Below are 14,724 nucleotides of genomic sequence, written 5' to 3'. Positions count from 1 at the left end.
AGGCCAATTGGCAAAATATGTATTGTAGCACAAGAATTAGCCGGAGGACCTCTTCGGCTAGCCGGGAGATTGGCCTAGCTCGAGGCTAGCTCAAGGCTAACTGTTGCTTGCTTCGGGACAGAGACGTTAGCCAGGAGTAGCCACTCAGATTGCAGCTAGCTATCTGATCCGGTGTAAAGGTCCAGAGCTTGCGGTAGTAATCTGGAGATTTGGTAGAGAAAAAGCAGTCCGATATTCTCTGGGTTGATATCGCGCTGTGCAGACTGGCATGTATTGACCAAGCTGAGGCTGGCTGGTGTCCGAGTTAACGGTAAAGACCACTAGCAGTGACTAACTGATAACTAGCTAGTAGTTAGTTAGCTGGCTAGCTTCTGATGGGGGTTCCGGTTCTAAAGTATAAAAATAGCAGATCCGTACCACATTGGGTGTTGGGGGTTGCAGGAGAGTACATTCAGTCCGTAGATGGAAAGTGAGATTAAAATATAAACGGAAAAAACGAGGAAAACGATTATTTACACGGGACAAGACAAAACACACGTCCGACTGCTACGCCATCTTGGAACACATATAGCGAAGCACCTGAGTGAGTTGGGTGTGCAAACAACTGGATTCGTTATCCCTTTCATGCCCTGCCTCCAGTCCACTTACCGATATCTGAACAGGAGAGCCTCATTGAAATTGCAACAAGCGGTTCTGTGAAAATTGAATTTAATCAGAAGCCACTGCCAGATTTCTTGATTGGGCTGCGCTCAGAGTATCCTGCCTTGGCAAATCGCGCTATTAACACCCTGATGCCCTTTGCAACCACGTACCTACAGTGGGGAGAACAAGTATTTGATACACTGCCGATTTTGCAGGTTTTCCTACTTACAAAGCATGTAGAGGTCTGTAATTTTTATCATAGGTACACTTCAACTGTGAGAGACAGAATCTAAAACAAATATCCAGAAAATCACATTGTATGATTTTTAAGTAATTAATTTGCATTTTATTGCATGAAATAAGTATTTGATACATCAGAAAAGCAGAACTTAATATTTGGTACAGAAACCTTTGTTTGCAATTACAGAGATCATACATTTCCTGTAGTTCTTGACCAGGTTTGCACACACTGCAGCAGGGATTTTGGCCCACTCCTCCATACAGACCTTCTCCAGATCCTTCAGGTTTGGGGGCTGTCGCTGGGCAATACGGACTTTCAGCTCCCTCCAAAGATTTTATATTGGGTTCAGGTCTGGAGACTGGCTAGGCCACTCCAGGACCTTGAGATGCTTCTTACGGAGCCACTCCTTCGTTGCCCTGGCTGTGTGTTTCGGGTCGTTGTCATGCTGGAAGACCCAGCCACGACCCATCTTCAATGCTCTTACTGAGGGAAGGAGGTTGTTGGCCAAGATCTCGCGATAAATGGCCCCATCCATCCTCCCCTCAATACGGTGCAGTCGCCCTGTCCCCTTTGCAGAAAAGCATCCCCAAAGAATGATGTTTCCACCTCCATGCTTCACGGTTGAGATGGTGTTCTTGGGGTTGTACTCATCCTTCTTCTTCCTCCAAACACGGCGAGTGGAGTTTAGACCAAAAAGCTATATTTTTGTCTCATCAGACCACATGACCTTCTCCCATTCCTCCTCTGGATCATCCAGATGGTCATTGGCAAACTTCAGACGGTCCTGGACATGCGCTGGCTTGAGCAGAGGGACCTTGCGTGCGCTGCAGGATTTTAATCCATGACGGCGTAGTGTGTTACTAATGGTTTTCTTTGAGACTGTGGTCCCAGCTCTCTTCAGGTCATTGACCAGGTCCTGCCGTGTAGTTCTGGGCTGATCCCTCACCTTCCTCATGATCATTGATGCCCCACGAGGTGAGATCTTGCATGGAGCCCCAGACCAAGGGTGATTGACCGTCATCTTGAACTTCTTCCATTTTCTAATAATTGCGCCAACAGTTGTTGCCTTCTCACCAAGCTGCTTGCCTATTGTCCTGTAGTCCATCCTAGCCTTGTGCAGGTCTACAATTTTATCCCTGATGTCCTTACACAGCTCTCTGGTCTTGGCCATTGTGGAGAGGTTGGAGTCTGTTTGATTGAGTGTGTGGACAGGTGTCTTTTATATAGGTATCGAGTTCAAACAGGTGCAGTTAATACAGGTAATGAGTGGAGAACAGGAGGGCGTCTTAAAGAAAAACTAACAGGTCTGTGAGAGCCGGAAATCTTACTGGTTGGTAGGTGATCAAATACTTATGTCATGCAATAAAATGCAAATTAATTACTTAAAAATCATACAATGTGATTTTCTGGATTTTTGTTTTAGATTCCGTCTCTCACAGTTGAAGTGTACCTGTGAAAAAAATTACAGACCTCTACATGCTTTGTAAGTAGGAAAACCTGCAAAATCGGCAGTGTATCAAATACTTGTTCTCCCCACTGTATGTGAGAGTGGATTCTCGGCCCTCACTAGCATAAACTAAATACAGGCACAGACTGTGTATGGAAAATGATTTAAGACTGAGTCTCTCCAATACAACCCAACATTTCAGAGTTATGTGCATCCTTTCAAGCACACCCTTCTCATTAACCTTTGGTGAGTTCACAATTTTCGATGAGCAAATACGGTTTTATATGTAAGATTGTTAAATAAAGAGCAAAATTATTGATTATTATTATTTGCGCCCTGGTCTTATAAGAGCTCTTTGTCACTTCCCACAAGCCGGGTTGTGACAACTCACACTAATTCATATGCTTACTAAATGTATTGTATAGTTTGTGTGTGTGTGGCAGGTTTACAATGATGGCAAAAAACTATATTTGAGATTGTGCTGGTGCTAGAGGGGGTATGCAGTTGGAGGTTTAATGTTTGAAGGGGTACGGGACTATAAAAAGTTTGGGAATCACCGATAGCAGGAGTTAGCGGTGTATTGTCAGCTAATTTAATGTGTACGTACAAGAAAATGAAACCATTTAATTGTATTTGCGTACTTGTGAATTGTTGCATTACTCAGTAGTGTAATATGGTTTGGTTGCATTAATTAACTTCTTATGGCTGAGATCCCGTTAACGGGATCGACTTGACAACAGCCAGTGAAAGTGCAGGGCGCCAAATTCAAACAACAGAAATCTCATCATTAAAATTCCTCAAACATACAAGTATTTTACACCAGTTTAAAGATAAACTTGTTGTTAATCCCACCACAGTGTCCGATTTCAAAAAGGCTTTACGACGAAAGCACACCGTCTGATTATGTTAGGTCAGTACCTAGTCACAGAAAAACACAGCCATTTTTACAGCCAAAGAGAGGAGTCACAAAAAGCAGAAATAGAGATAAAATTAATCACTAACCTTTGATGATCTTCATCAGATGACTTCATGTTACACAATACATGTGTGTTTTGTTCGATAAAGTTCATATTTATATCCAAAAATCTTAGTTTACATTGGCGTGTTATGTTCAGTAATGTTTTGCCTCCAAAACATCTGGTGATTTGGCAGAGAGCCACATCAATTTACAGAAATACTCATAATAAACATTGATAAAAGATACAAGTGTTATACATGGAACTTTAGATACATTTCTCCTTAATGCAACCGCTGTGTCAGATTTCAAAACAACTTTGTGGAAAAAGCACACCATGCAATAATCTGAGTACAGCGCTCAGAGACCAAAACAAGCCATAAAGATACCTGCCATGTTGTGGAGTCAACAGAAGTCAGAAATAGCATTATAAATATTCACTTACCTTTGATGATCTTCATCAGAATGCACTCCCAGGAATCCCAGTTCCACAATAAATGTTTGTTTTGTTCGATTAAGTCCATCAGTTATGTCCAAATACCTCCTTTTTGTTTGCGAGTTTAGTTCAAAAATCCTAATTCATGACGCGCAGGCCAGACAAAGTCAAATTCCATTACAGTTCGTAGAAACATGTCAAACGATGTATAGAATCAATCTTTAGGATGTTTTTAACATAAATCTTCAATAATGCTTCAGCCGGAGAATTCCTTTGTCTTTAGAAAGGAAAAGGAATAACTCTCACGGGTGCGTGCATGATTTAGCTCATGGCACTCTGCCAGACACCTGGTTGAAACTGCTCTCATTCTCTCCCCCTTCACAGTATAAGCCTGAAACAAGGTTCTAAACACTGTTGACATCTAGTGGAAGCCTTAGGAAGTGCAATATGACCCAATAGACACTGTATATTGGATAGGCAAAGACTTGAAAACCTACAAACCTCAGATTTCCCGCTTCCTGGTTGGATTTTTTCCCTCAGGCTTTTGCCTGCCATATGAGTTATGTTATACTCACAGACATCATTCAAACAGTTTTAGAAACTTCAGAGTGTGTTCTATCCAAATCCACTAATAATATGCATATCTTAGCTTCTGGGCCTGAGTAGCAGGCAGTTTACTCTGGGCACTTTATTCATCCAAGCTACTCTATACTGCCCCCAGCCATAAGAAGTTAATCTAGACCGTAATATTTTTTAGATGAAAAGTTTCTCGGATTGTTAAATAGTTTGTTCTTATTGGCTACTGTGACATTTATGGTCAATTTGAGGTTTGGACCAAGAATGTCACGTTGCCAGTCACAATGAAATGAAAGGTAAGGATGTAATGTGAATTGAAATCTCTTTCGCCACTCCGCTCCTCAGACTCCCCTTCATCTCTTGTAGTGGGAATAGGGTTCTAAGCAGTGTCACCTATGTCTCTAAACAAATAAGGGTGGCATTGAGGTTAACTCGAATGCAGTTATTCTGACTGTTGCGTCTTGTTGCCTTGATTTGGTTCAGTGACAAACGGTTTGAGTAATTGTATAGGGAAAAGGGCGGTTAGGCTTATCACATCAAGAGATTCTTTCAGGGTTATTTTAATGCTGCTGCTAAGTTCACCTCAAGTGAATTAATTACCGTCCTGAAAAAGGTCACCTTTATGTAGGCTATGCGTTTTCAATGTCTGAAACAGTTGTCAACCCTTCAGAGAACATCAAGACAAGATTTTGCAACGGTAACCGTTTTGGACAAGTTCGGGTTTCGTCCCATTTGCTTCTGTCTGTGGTTCCAAATAATTGACTTGACCTTACCTGTTCTTCAGGAGATGGAATACTGTCTGCAGTGAGGGCTTCGGGGGAGGGGAGCTCAAAATCCTGTTTCTGTGAGGGATCCATTGCTATTGTCCCTCTGGGGACCTTTCACCCCTGCTATTCAAAGAGGCTGAAACAGTTTTTGGTTTTAGTCCCTTCTCTAGCTTGTTCCAGTAGAGGCAGCTCGAGGTGGTGCATTTTGGAAACCCAGGTGGTTCTGAGACTGCATTCTGTGTTGCCTCCTAACTGTCATCACAGTGTCTGATATTTCTGGGATTTCTTTCTCTAGCTGCACTCTTTGAGTTTCCCAAATGAGTGGTTGAGACTGGGGAATGCTCAATGAAACTTTATCAGATGCCATCACTATGATGATTCATTACAATTCTATGTGTAAGGCCTATGTCATCAGGGATGCCAAGCAAGTTTGTCTGTGTGCGCAACCGGGTCTCCACAAATGAGTGAGCACATCTGCGTTGGATTTTGGGGAGTGTAAAAGTGTGTTGTCTGACACTGTAGTGATGTTCAGGAATGTGTAATCTTTGGCCGGCCCCCCTCTGTTCACTCAGCTCCCTCCTTCCCAGCACTCTTCTCTTCGCAAACCATTCCTCAAAGGGCCCGTGTTGGGGGAGGGGCCCCACACCGACCAGTTATTTGACTTCAGCCTCTGTCCGTTTGGTGTTGGTGAATGGCTTGACCAGTGGTGGGGATAAGCACTAATGTCCTGTTTTCTGGAGCTCTTGTGCTGGACAGTGGACACCGCTTGATAGGCACCCATTGATGGGCAAGTGTTGCAACTAGGTGCTTTCGGAAAGGTAGCAACCGTCTCTCAAGCTTGTGTGCAGAGGTAAGCCTTGCTCTCTGTGCTGTTGTCCTTCTAGCTACTCATACTGGAATGGGTCTTCTGTTTCCTTTCACTGTAGAGCACATCACGTCGGCGCTATGCTAAATGAATGGGGCTGCTGCTGGCTGTTCCATCTATGTCTTTGTGTTTCAGGAGACAGCCACACAGGTTGGACTGTCTGAGGTTGGCTGGAATAATAAGGCTGTTGAATATGTTGCCTTGACTTAAGATTGTGGGTTGAATTGACAGATGTCATCTAGCTAACCAGAAGACATCGGACACCAGGCCTGTATTCATGAAGTGCTGATTTAGGGTCAGTGTTTTTTGTTGTTGATTATAATGAATGGATAGAGGGACCTGATCCTAGATCAGCATTCCTACTATGAGACGCTTGGTACATACTATTCAGAAAGCTATTCAGAAAGCTTTTCAACAGTTGTGCCTTTGGCTGGAGCTGGAGGTTCAGGTGAACTGGCCATTGAAGTGGTGCTGTAGAGAGGATGACACCGCAGGGAGGGCACCTTTACAATGGAATGAATGCAGGAGGAAGTGATTGAGTTTGTTTTGGAGGTGCAACCACCAGAATAAAGCTTACCTGTCTTGTCCTCATCCCCCCCACCCCAAGAATGTTTATTTGGGAACCAATAGGTCTTCAGTGGCAGGGCCCATAGTCATAAAGCATCTAAGTACGAGTGCTGATCTAGGGAATGCTTTGCTGATAAACCTGTGAATACCAGGGTGTTGGAATAAGAAGTGGGCCCAAAGGTTTATGTGTGTGTGTGTGTGTACAGTGTGTGTGTGTTTACAGTTCCGTGCCGGTCCCTAACACTGGGGGGGTTGGAGCAGGGCTGTGCGTGACCTGGATCTGTGTGGGGTAGAGCGTTTGAGTGTGTTTCAGGGCAGCTAAGTGGAGAGTGTGTGTGGGGTAGTCGGTCATTCACAGTGTGTGTGTCAGGAATATTGATCTGAGACAGATCACACGGTTAGTGTATCTGACACATTTTCCCACGTGGAATCCTCCATCGTTCACTCAGCTACGTGTGTATGTGTGTGTAATGCAGCCAGATCCTCCTAGTCATATAACCAGTACCGTCGCTCCATCAGACCAGACGCCATGGCGATCAGTTGAGGAGGATGTAATTTGTTTTGATTGGCGTCTACATTAACTTGCCGTCGGTCCTCAGCCAAACTCTGAGAAGATTAAAGGACCATGTGTTAATGCTGTGTGAGCAGCGACCCACCGCACTCTGTCTGCCTCGCTACAAAATAACAGTTCTCATCTCAGCAGCAATGCTCCCATACAGTCCTTCTCATTAGATCTAACCTCCGTTTTGTCTTGCCTCTGAAAAGGTATGCGTAAACTTCGGCACAGTACATTTGTTAAGGGCAATTCCACGGAAACGGAATTACACTGAGACTCCAATTTTTCACTTTAGAATGTATGCAAAACAAAAAACGTTGATTTCAAAGTTTAACAAACGATACAACTCTATGCACAATGACTACTAGAAAAATGTACACAGTAAATAAAATGTAAAACATTTACTGGAACAAAACTGTGCAGATTAAAAACTTGGTAACAGAATTTCAGTCAAATGTCCTTCCGTTTTATTCTGTTACCTAACTTTGTATCTGCACAGTTCTTCCTGTAAATATGTTTTTGTAAAGTTTTCTGTGGAAATTGTTAAAATAGTCCTTGTGCATAGAGTTATATGGTTTATTAAACTTAGAAATCAATTTTTGTTTGGTAAACATTTTAAAGCGAAATATCTGACTGGGCGATATATCAAATGAATGCTCTAACGATCACTTTCCCTCTTCCGCTCTCCAGTTATTGCTCTCTCCTCCCCTCCCTCTACCTTTGCCGGCCCACTCTCCCTGCAATTTTCCCTTATTATCCTGGTAGGCATCCTTCTCTCTCTCATACTCCGCTGCCCCCCCTCCCCTCATCCCCCTCTTCTTTCCACATGTATTTTTCAAGCTGGAGGCTGTCTGACCTAAATCTAGCAAGCAGGCAGTGACAGGAATTAAGGGTGGTGCAGTGGGGAGGGAGGGACACAGAGGGGTGGAGGGAGGGAGGGAGGGAGGGACAAAAGGCAATGATTCCAACAAATTAGCATGCCAGTTAATGGTGCTCATCCTGGCTATGTGGTATGGCCCAGAGTGAGGGGATGGGGGATAGTGAGGGGTTGGAGGGGGGGATGACAACCCTTTGTACAAAGGCCCCTCAAGGGAAATTAAACTCCTCATTCTGAAACATCTTCACCCGTGCTACTGCTCGGCTCTTCTACTCTGCTGCATGTGTGCCATTTGGCCACAGCGAGCGAGAGACATTCACACTGTTTCCACTCTCCATATCACATTTTCCACCTTTTTGAAATCCTGCTGCTATTTTTAGTCCTAAACTCTTCTCAGCTGTGAGGAATCTGTGGCGTGCAGCAGTAGCCACAGAGGCTGTGATATTGTCCAAAAGCAACAACACAAGCACTGCATGGCATCATGCTGCTGCAGAGGACACAGGTGCACAACCTCCTTGTGTGTTGCCTTAGCCTAACAATTAGTACTGATGTCTGATGCCTGAGCATACCACTTCACTGCGCTCTGAAGCAGGATTATGGCGTCAGCATGCTTTGGTTTGAACTCGGCTGGGCAAAGCGAACGAGTGTGCGCGCATATTCCCTTAACTGACTTGCCTAGTTAAATAAAATAAAAAAACAAATAAAAGATGTTTGCTTAAAAAAGGGGGAAAGTGGCAATATTACCCCATGACAGTAGAGGGCGATAAACTGGTAATAAGCCATCTACGGCCAAACAAGGAAGAGATGTGCGGGACTGATAAAATTGCATACAAAGAGAGACCCGGGAATTGCCTGGAATCTACTAGATTTGCAAGACATATAATATGAGAGAGACGGATGTAGGGGCATACGGCCTAGAGAGCGACGGTGGAGGGTTTCAAGACTTCTTTTGGGTAAAACTGCAGCAGGAGACCCTCGACTGGGCGATTTTTATATCTAATTAATGCTCCAACTCTCTCTCCCTCTCCCGCTCTCCAGTTATTGCTCTCTCCTTCCATACATCTCTACTTTTGCCAGCCCACTCTCCCTGCAATTTTCCTTATTATCCTTGAAGGTGTCCTTAACTCTCTCATACTTTGCTGCCTCCTCCTTTGATTTTATGTCAGCTAGCGCTAGCTGTTGTTAGCAAACATGGCTACTCTTTTCCTTGACTACAATAGAAAATACAAAAACATAGCTCATCCTCTGTTGAAGATGGCATGTTGCTTTCCGTCTTACTTCTGTACCTCCGGCCAAGCAATGCTCGAAGTTGTAATTTGCCATGTTGAATCGAGTTACGGGGCTGAATCGAGAAGAAGAATAAACTTGCGTCACCCCTACAGTTGACCAGTCACCGATGAAGGGGCGTAGACTTTGGTTCCCGAACTTAGGTTTTCCTACCAAAAGTGCACACGAACAGCCGAAAACTCCTGCCAAAGACAAAACTGTCACGAAATGTAGTCATAATATATGTACAAACTGTTTCAGTTGGGAACCATGCCGAGGCCTTTAGACCATACTTCTTTGATACTTACGTTTGGCCTGCATGGGGAAAATTACGTTTGCTTGAATTGGGATTTGGGTAAGATTTTAAAATCCTTTTGTGTCAGGCTACACACACAGTGCAGCCTGTACAGTTGACCCCAGGCAGGATGGGGCCATGGATTCATGCTGCTTATGCCAAATCCTGAGTCAGCCATCAGCATGATGCAACAGGAACCACTCCTCAATTGTCCAGTGTTGGTGATTGCGTGCCCACTGGAGCTGCTGCTTCTTGTTTTTAGCTGATAGGAGTGGAACCAGGTTTGGTCGTCTGCTGCAATAGCCCATCCGTGACAAGGACCGACGAGTTGTGCGTTTCGAGATGCCATTCTGCACACCACTGTTGTACTGCGCCGTTATTTACCTGTTTGTGGCCCGCCTGTTAGCTTGTACGATTTTTGCCATTCTCCTTTGACCTCTCTCATTAACAAGCTGTTTTCGCCCACAGTATTGCCGCTGACTGGATGTTTTTGTTTGTCTGACAATTCTCTGTAAACCCTAGACACTGTCGTGCATTAAAAGCCCAGGAAGCCATTTCTGAGATACTGGAACTGGCTTGCCTGGCACCGACGATCATACCACGCTCAAAGTCGCTTAGGTCACTCGTTTTGTCCATTTTAATGTTCAATCGAACAGTAACTGACTGCCTCGATGCCTGTCTTCCTGCTTTATATAGCAAGCTACGGCCACATGACTCACTGTCTGTAGAAACAAACCATTTTTGTGAACCTAATAAACTGTCCGCTGAGTGTACCAGTCAAATGTTTGGACATCTACTCATTCAAGGGTTTTTCTTTATTTTTACTATTTTCTACATTGTAGAATAATTGTGAAGACATCAAAACTATGAAAAAATCCATGGAATCATGTAGTAACCAAAAAAGTGTTAAACAAATCATAATATATTTTAGATTCCTCATAGTAGCCACTCTTTGCCTTGATGACAGCTTTGCACACTCTTGGCATTCTCTCAACCAACAGCATGAGGAATGCTTTTCCAACATTCTTTAAGGAGTTCCCACACATGCTGAGCACTTGTTGGCTGCTTTTCCTTCACTCTGCGGTCCAACTCATCCCAAACCATCTCAGTTGGTTTGAGGTCGGGTGATTGTGGAGGCCAGGTCATCTGATGCAGCACTCCATCACTCCTTCTTGGTTAAATAGCCTTTATACAGCCTGGAGATGTGTTGGGTCATTGTCCTGTTGAAAAACAAATTATAGTCCCACTAAGCGTTAACCAGATGGAATGGCGTATCGCTTCAGAATGCTGTGGTAGCCATGCTGGTTAAGTGTGCCTTGAAATCAAAATAAATCACTGACAGTGTCAACAGCAAAGCACCATCACACCTCCTCATCCATGCTTCACGGTGGGAACCACACATGTGGAGATCATCAGTTCACCTACTCTGCATCTCACAAAGACACGACTGTTGGAACCAAAAATCTCGAATTTGGACTCATCAGACCAAAGGACAGATTTCCACCGCTCTAATGTCCCATTCTTCTCTGCAAATTTTCTCAAGCTCTGTCAGGTTGGATGGGGAGCGTCACTACACAGCTTTTTTCAGGTCTCTCCAGAGATGTTCTCAGGTTCAAGTCCGGGTTCTGGCTGTGCCACTCAAGGACATTCAGAGACTTGTTCCGAAGCCACTCCTGCGTAGTCTTGGCTGTGTGTTTAGGGTTGTTGTCCTGTTGGAAAGTGAACCTTTGACCACAGATGGAGATCCTGAGCGCTCTGGAGCGGGTTTTCATCAAGGATGTCTCTGTACTTCACTCTGCTCATCTTTGTCTCGATCCTGACTAGTCTCCCAGTCCCTGCCGCTGAAAAATATCCCCACAGCATGACGCTGCCACCACCATGCTTCATCGTAGAGATGGTGCCAGGTTTCCTCCAGACGTGACGCTTGGCATTCAGGTTCATTTGTGGTTTCGTCAGACCAGAGAATCTTGTTTCTCATGGTCAGAGTCCTTTGGTGCTTTTTGGCAAACTCCAAGGGGGCTTCTCCCCCGATTTACTCAGTTTGGCCAGGCGGCCAGCTCTAGAAAGAGTCTTGTTGGTTCCAAACTTCTTCCATTTTAGAATGATGGAGGCCACTGTGTTCTTGGGGACCTTCAATACTGCAGAAATGTTTTGGTACCCTTCCCCAGATCTGTGGACAATTGTGTGATCATGCTCTTCGTAGCTGATGTGAGCAAGACCTTTAAACAGGTTAACATTCACAAAGCCGCGGGGCCAGACGGATTACCAGGACGTGTACTCAAAGCATGCGCGGACCAACTGGCAAGTGTCTTCACAGACATTTTCAACCTCTCCCTGACCGAGTCTGTAATACTTACATGTTTCAAATAGACCACCATAGTCCCTGTGCGCAAGATAGCGAAGGTAACCTGCCTAAATGATTACTGCCCCGTAGCACTCACGTCGGTAGCCATGAAGTGCTTTGAAAGGCTGATCATGGCTCACATCAACACCATCATGCCAGAAACCCTAGACCCACTCCAATTCACATACCGCCCCAACTGATCCAAAGATCTCAATCGCACTCCACCCTTTCCCAGCTGGACAAAAGGATCACCTATGTGAGAATGCTGTTCATTGACTACGGCTCAGCGTTCAACACCGTAGTGCACACACAGCTCATCACTAAGCTAAGGACCCTGGGACTAAACACCTCCCTCTACAACTGGATCCTGAACTGGATCCTGATTTGGCATGGGTCCACAGATCCTCAAAAAGTTGCACCATCGAGAGCATCCTGACCGGTTGCTTTACCACCTGGTATGGTAACTGTTCGGCATCTGATCTGAAGGCTGTACAGAGGGTATTGCGTACGGTCCAGTACATCACTGGGGCCGAGCTTCCTGACATCCAGGACCTATGTACTAAGCGGCGTCAAGTGTCAGACTCCAATCACCTAAGTCATAGACTGTTTTCTCTGCTACCGCACGGCAAGCGGTACCGGAGCGCCAAGTCTAGGACCAGAAGGCTCCTTACCTCCAAGCCCTAAGACTGCTTAACTAAACTAATCAAATGGTCTCCCGGACTATTTACATTGAACCCCCCCCCCCCCTTTGTTTTTACAGTGCTGCTACTTGCTGTTTATTATCTATGCATAGTCACTTTACAAATTACGTAGATTAACCTGTACCCCCGCATATTGACTCTGTACTGGTACCCCCTGTATTTAGCCTAGTTATTGTTATGTACATTTCTTGTTGCTTTTTTTTTTTAATATATACAGTGGGGAGAACAAGTATTTGATACACTGCCGATTTTGCAGGTTTTCCTACTTACAAAGCATGTAGAGGTCTGTAATTTTTATCATAGGTACACTTCAACTATGAGAGACGGAATCTAAAACAAAAATCCAGAAAATCACATTGTATGATTTTTAAGTAATTAATTTGCATTTTATTGCATGACATAAGTATTTGATACATCAGAAAAGCAGAACTTAATATTTGGTACAGAAACCTTTGTTTGCAATTACAGAGATCATACGTTTCCTGTAGTTCTTGACTAGGTTTGCACACACTGCAGCAGGGATTTTGGCCCACTCCTCCTTACAGATCTTCTCCAGATCCTTCAGGTTTCGGGGCTGTCGCTGGGCAATACGGACTTTCAGCTCCCTCCAAAGATTTTCTATTGGGTTCAGGTCTGGAGACTGGCTAGGCCTCTCCAGGACCTTGAGATGCTTCTTACGGAGCCACTCCTTAGTTGCCATGGCTGTGTGCTTCGTGTCGTTGTCATGCTGGAAGACCCAGCCACGACCCATCTTCAATGCTCTTACTGAGGGAAGGAGGTTGTTGGCCAAGATCTCGCGATACATGGCCCCATCCATCCTCCCCTCAATACGGTGCAGTCGTCCTGTCCCCTTTGCAGAAAAGCATCCCAAAGAATGATGTTTCCACCTCCATGCTTCACGGTTGGGATGGTGTTCTTGGGGTTGTACTCATACTTCTTCTTCCTCCAAACACGGCGAGTGGAGTTAGACCAAAAAGCTCTATTTTTGTCTCATCAGACCACATGACCTTCTCCCATTCCTCCTCTGGATCATCCAGATGGTCATTGGCAAACTTCAGACAGGCCTGGACATGCACTGGCTTAAGCAGGGGGACCTTGCGTGCGCTGCAGGATTTTAATCCATGACGGCGTAGTGTGTTACTAATGGTTTTCTTTGAGACTGTGGTCCCAGCTCTCTTCAGGTCATTGACCAGGTCCTGCCGTGTAGTTCTGGGCTGATCCCTCTTCTTCCTCATGATCATTGATGCCCCACGAGGTGAAATCTTGCATGGAGCCCCAGACTGAGGGTGATTGACCGTCATCTTGAACTTCTTCCATTTTCTAATAATTGCGCCAACAGTTGTTTCCTTCTCACCAAGCTGCTTGCCTATTGTCCTGTAGCCCATCCCAGCCTTGTGCAGGTCTACAATTTTATCCCTGATGTCCTTACACAGCTCTCTGGTCTTGGCCATTGTGGAGGTTGGAATCTGTTTGATTGAGTGTGTGGACAGGTGTCTTTTATACAGGTAACAAGTTCAAACAGGTGCAGTTAATACAGGTAATGAGTGGAGAACAGGAGGGCTTCTTAAAGAAAAACTAACAGGTCTGTGAGAGCCGGAATTCTTACTGGTTGGTAGGTGATCAAATACTTATGTCATGCAATAAAATGCAAATAAATTATTTAAAAATCATACAATGAGATTTTCTGGATTTTTGTTTTAGATTCCGTCTCTCACAGTTGAAGTGTACCTATGATAAAAATTACAGACCTCTACATGCTTTGTAAGTAGGAAAACCTGCAAAATCGGCAGTGTATCAAATACTTGTTCTCCCCACTGTATATATTTTTTACTTTTAGTATATTAAGTCAATATTTTATTAACTCTAGTTCTTGAACTGCATTGTTGGTTTAAGGACTTGTAAGTAAGTATTTCACAGTATTCGGCGAGTGTGATGAATAAAATTTTATTTGATTTGAATTCCTTCAACTTCATGGCTTGGTTTTTGTTCTGACATGCACCGTCTACTGTGGGACCTTATATAGACAGGTGTGCTTTTCATGTCCAATCAATTGAATTTACCACAGGTGGACTCCAATCAAGTTGTAGAAACATCTCAAGGATGATAAATGGAAACAGGATGCATCGGAGCTCAATTTTGATTCTCATAGCAAAGGGTCTGAATACTTATGTAAATCAGGTAAAAAAAAA

The 14,724-nt window shown here is 44.3% G+C and overlaps 1 protein-coding gene across 5 annotated transcripts in view; it reads left to right on the top strand.

The window, feature by feature from the left end:
* The window catches only part of LOC139576319 (zinc finger MIZ domain-containing protein 2-like), a 77,782-nt gene that overhangs the window by 23,687 nt on the left and 39,371 nt on the right, over positions 1-14,724 (top strand). The window contains exon 1 of one of the 5 annotated variants that reach the window (XM_071402269.1): positions 5,829-5,914. The exons of the other annotated variants lie outside the window; for them this stretch is intronic. The gene's annotated coding sequence lies outside the window, so the exon portion shown is untranslated. Of the gene's footprint in view, positions 1-5,828; positions 5,915-14,724 lie in introns of those variants that run through there. 5 annotated transcript variants of the gene reach the window in all.

This window comes from Salvelinus alpinus, chromosome 5 (genome assembly GCF_045679555.1).
Source record: "Salvelinus alpinus chromosome 5, SLU_Salpinus.1, whole genome shotgun sequence".
Taxonomy (NCBI): domain Eukaryota; kingdom Metazoa; phylum Chordata; class Actinopteri; order Salmoniformes; family Salmonidae; genus Salvelinus; species Salvelinus alpinus.
The sequence above is the reverse complement of the archived record's forward strand: the minus strand, read 5'-3'. Positions and strand labels throughout refer to the sequence as shown.